The sequence below is a fragment of the Anneissia japonica genome, unplaced genomic scaffold (assembly GCF_011630105.1).
Source record: "Anneissia japonica isolate Jap-2015-1 unplaced genomic scaffold, ASM1163010v1 scaffold288107_len46527_cov122, whole genome shotgun sequence".
NCBI classification, from domain to species: Eukaryota; Metazoa; Echinodermata; class Crinoidea; order Comatulida; family Comatulidae; genus Anneissia; species Anneissia japonica.
In genome coordinates this window covers 1-5,000 of record NW_022711689.1, presented here as the reverse complement: position 1 = coordinate 5,000, position 5,000 = coordinate 1, and positions in this window count along the sequence as shown.

Below are 5,000 nucleotides of genomic sequence, written 5' to 3'. Positions count from 1 at the left end.
TTCTACACCCTTGTACATTTGTTTTGACAATAAATGTACAGTATTGTTGATATATACACCAAAGAGTTTGTGACTTTATTTAACAAGAGCATATGGTAAAAGTTTAGTAATCCTTAATCAGTGGGAGGATTTATGAAAGGGGGTGGCCATTGAGGTGGAAGGCACCGTTTTTTAAATTAAGTGTTAAGACACTCAAAAGACAGTTCTTGCTCAATAAACTTGTCATGCATGTCTTGTACTACATAGGCTTATGCTCAAATCCTACGAATAAAACAAACATTCATACAATTCTCCAACTCTGCTCTTAATCCAAAATTTATCGTGTACTGAAACACGGCTATGGCCATTTGTAAGGATACAAATAATGCTGTGATTTACCAAAGGAAAAAGGCATTAAATACCATGCACAATATTTTGTTGTAAAGCTCATCTTATAATTTAAGTTAAATTTTTGCACAGGCCTAAAACATAAATGTATGAAAACAGAAAAGGAAATATCCACCTTTCATAAATTATATCATTTTTTTTTATTTACTGTTTAGAGACTGTTTATTATGAAAACTGAAAATTAAATGCAAATTGAAACTGGAGCTAAACAATTTGTTTAAATTCAACACTGCAGTTTGAATACCTATGCATCATGTTGTGTGCCTTTTGTATTTTGACAGGCCATAGCATAAAAATACTGTATTTTAGACAGGTGGTCATCAGATTGAAAGTTCTAAAAAGTTTTTTTGTAGGCATCATTTGTTTTAAGCTGGCAACAATGTGAATCCTCAGCACCAGCAACATGGGCTTGTGCCACACTCAATTTTGGATTTTAAAAGTACCAAATTTGACCAAAAACGGGCAAATTGTACACTTTTTTAACCAAAAATTTATATTTTTGTTTTTTCCTTCTTTTTTTACACACTATGTTTATAATAATTGTCATTGTCTTTGATAAGTATATTTTCTGTTAATGTTCAGTCTTTCTTCATTGTATTATATAGAATAGTGCAACAAAGACCTGTGCTTGGTGTGGAATGAAGTTGACTTAAAATATTTAATAGAAATCTGATCAGTACTCATAAAACATGTCTTAAAAAGAAAATGTAGACACTAAATGAAATGATGTTACTGCAGTGGTTGAGCTCCATTCCATTTGAAGTCACACGTTGATTAACTGTTTATGTAATCTTTTCTACAGACAAGGTTATTAGGGAATATCTACTAAGTAGACAACTAAGATTGTGCCGCACTGCCAGACGGTTTACACCAGGAACTTGGAATACTGCATACCATTTAGACATTGCTGACATGTTCACTGACCTCGAATTACTCAAAGAAGGTAAAAACCGACAGAAGGAAGATGCCAAGCCAACAACTTTAAAGGAAGTTTTAGATATTATAAAATCAACACCTGCATGTAAAGTTCTAATAGAAGGCGAGGGCGGTATTGGCAAATCAACCCTCCTCAGGTATGTAGCATACAAATGGTCCACAGAGCAATCAGATGAAACCTTCAAAGGCAAAATACTGTTTCTTGTTAACATCAGAGATATTGATGAAGGTAAAACTATTTTGGATGCTATTTTGAAACAAATGGACCTTGAGAATTTTCATTTTGAAACGGAACTTCCTCAAAATCGTAAATTAATAGAACGATTTATTTCTAAACATGATGATATCGTATTGTTATTAGATGGATTGGATGAATTGAAATATGGTAGTGAGAGTCCATTATGCATTTTTAAAGATGAGAAAATGTATAAGTGTAAAGTGATACTTACATCACGATCTGAAAACCTCAATGAGTTCATTAAATATAGCAATGTATATGTGAAAGTACAGGGATTTGATAGTGATAATGTAAAAAATTACATTAAGAAACATTTGGATTTTTTTAACAAAACTGAATTAGGAGACTTGCTTATTAAGAAGTTGGAGCTTGATTCCCGTATCATTTTTAAAAGAACACATCAGGAAGCATATGATATGTGTAAGAATCCAATGTTGCTTCTGTTAGTATGTATGATGTGGAAAGAAAATGAACACCTTCCAGCTGATAAAGCTGACCTCTTCAAAGAGATTTTTAGATGCATCTTGAATCAGTTCATTGACAAACAGCCAGACAAAGAGCAAAAAATCTCAATATTTGAAAACACTCCAAGGAAGTTTGTAAAGGCAATGCTTCTGTTAGGAAAGTGTTTCTATGAAAGCTTAAAGAAAAACCAACTTTCAATTAACAAAAGAGATTTGAAAGGACCAAAAGAAATGGTTGCACTGGCGCTAAAACTGGGATTTGTGTATGAAGATACACCAAATCTAATATCAGATTTTGAAGATATTTTTACGACTCCTCACAAATTGATAGTAGAGTCATTAGTAGGGTTTTACTTAAACAAACTATGTCTGACAGAAATGTTGGAGAATGAGTCTTCAAACGGCATGGAAATGCTGCTTAAGCCATTGGGTGATAATGAATGGCAAATGATAAGAAGAAGTGAATATTTTCACATGGCAAGGGTGTTTACAATTGGATTCCTAGGTGCCAAGTCTGCTAGGTTTTTAAGTCATTGGATAACTAATGATGTCTCAACATATCATTCTTTAATGACATATTTAGAATTTGTAAAAAAGGAGCACATGGATACAGTAGAAAATGCAGTTATTGATCACATGACCATGACAAATTTAGAAATAAAACCACATATTTATGGAATTTGTAAATCAGTAAGAACATTTATCAGTTACATCATTCCCAATGTAGAGCTCAATCAAAATGAGGATTTCATACAACTTATGAGAAAAATTGGATATATATATGAACATAAGTGTTTAAATGAAAAAGTGCTAACTGACATTGATTGTTTTTTTGGAGGAATGTCATCTGAAGAAAAATTCAGAATGCTTGCCCATATAATGATGGCTGCTGTGTCACAGGATACACAAATATATTTGTTTGAAAAAATAATTTGTAGAATATGTGTTGCTGATGATATTTCATACTTAACAGCTGAATATCAGAAATTAAATTTCAAATATAATATAACACGCTATACATTTTTAGAACCAACTACAGTTTCAAGTGCAGTTCATTTGTTAACTAATGCACCACAACTTACTGATTTATGTTTTAGGGTTTCATCTGCTCTGAATGATATGATTAGAGAGTGTTCAAGTAGAGGAGTCAAGTTGGAATTAAAGGACCTTGATATCAGTAATAATAATCTCAGTAACATTGATGGTTCTTCATTTTCATCCTTATTTATTACACCTAAACTCAATGTTCTTATACTGAGCAGTTGCACTTTGTCTGGTGAGATTATAAATGATATGATTAGAGAGTGTTCAAGTAGAGGAGTCAAGTTGGAATTATTATACCTTGACATCAGTAGTAATAATCTCAGTAACATTAATGGTTCTTCATTTTCATCCTTATTTATTACACCTAAACTGAATATGCTTAAACTGAAGAATTGCACTTTGTCTGGTAAAATTATCGATGATATGATTAGAGAGTGTTCAAGTAGAGGAGTCAAGTTGGAATTAACGTACCTTGACATCAGTAGTAATAATCTCAGTAACATTGACGGTTCTTCATTTTCATCCTTATTTATTACACCTAAACTGATTATGCTTAACCTGGCCAATTGCACTTTGTCTGGTGATATTATGAATGACATGATTAGAGAGTGTTTAAGTAGAGGAGTCAATTTGGAATTAGAGAAGCTTGATATCTGTAATAATAATCTCAGTAACATTGATGGTTCTTCATTTTCATCCTTATTTATTATCACACCTAATGTGAATAGGCTTATCTTGAGTGATTGCACTTTGTCTGGTGATATTATCAATGATATGATTAGAGAGTGTTCAAGTAGAGGAGTCAAGTTGGAATTAGAGAAGCTTGATATCTGTAATAATAATCTCAGTAACATTGATGGTTCTTCATTTTCATCCTTATTTATTACACCTAAACTGAATAGGCTTGACCTGAGCAATTGCACTTTGTCTGGTAAAATTATCGATGATATGATTAGAGAGTGTTCAAGTAAAGGAGTCAAGTTGGAATTAACGTACCTTGGCATCAGTAGTAATAACCTCAGTAACATTGATGGTTCTTCATTTTCATTCTTATTTATTACACCTAAACTGAATAAGCTTTACCTGAGCAATTGCACTTTGTCTGGTGATATTATAAATGATGTGATTAGAGAGTGTTTAAGTAGAGGAGTCAAGTTGGAATTATGGGAGCTTGATATCAGTAATAATAATCTCAGTAACATTGATGGTTCTTCATTTGCATCCTTATTTATTATCACACCTAAACTGAATATGCTTGACCTGAGGAATTGCACTTTGTCTGGTGATGTTATCAATGATGTGATTAGAGAGTGTTCAAGTAGAGGAGGAAAGTTGGAATTAGAAGCTTGATATCAGTAATAATAATCTCAGTAACATTGATGGTTCTTCATTTTCATCCTTACTTATTACACCTAAACTGAATATGATTGACCTGAGCAATTGCACTTTGTCTGGTAAAATTATCAATGATATGATTAGAGAGTGTTCAAGTAGAGGAGTCAAGTTGGAATTAGAGGACCTTGAGATCAGTAGTAATAATCTCAGTAACATTGATGGTTCTTCATTTTCATCCTTATTTATTACACCTAAACTGATTATGCTTAACCTTGCCAATTTGCACTTTGTCTGGTGATATTATAAATGATATGATTAGAGAGTGTTCAAGTAAAGGAGTCAAGTTGGAATTAGAGGACCTTGATATCAGTAATAATAATCTCAGTAACATTGATTGTTCTTCATTTTTATCCTTATTTATTATTACACCTAAACTGAATGGGCTTGACCTGAGCAATTGCACTTTGTCTGGTAATATTATAAATGATATGATTAGAGAGTGTTCAAGTAGAGGAGTCAAGTTGGAATTAGAGGACCTTGATATCAGTAATAATAATCTCAGTAACATTGATGGTTCTTCATTTTCATCCTTATTT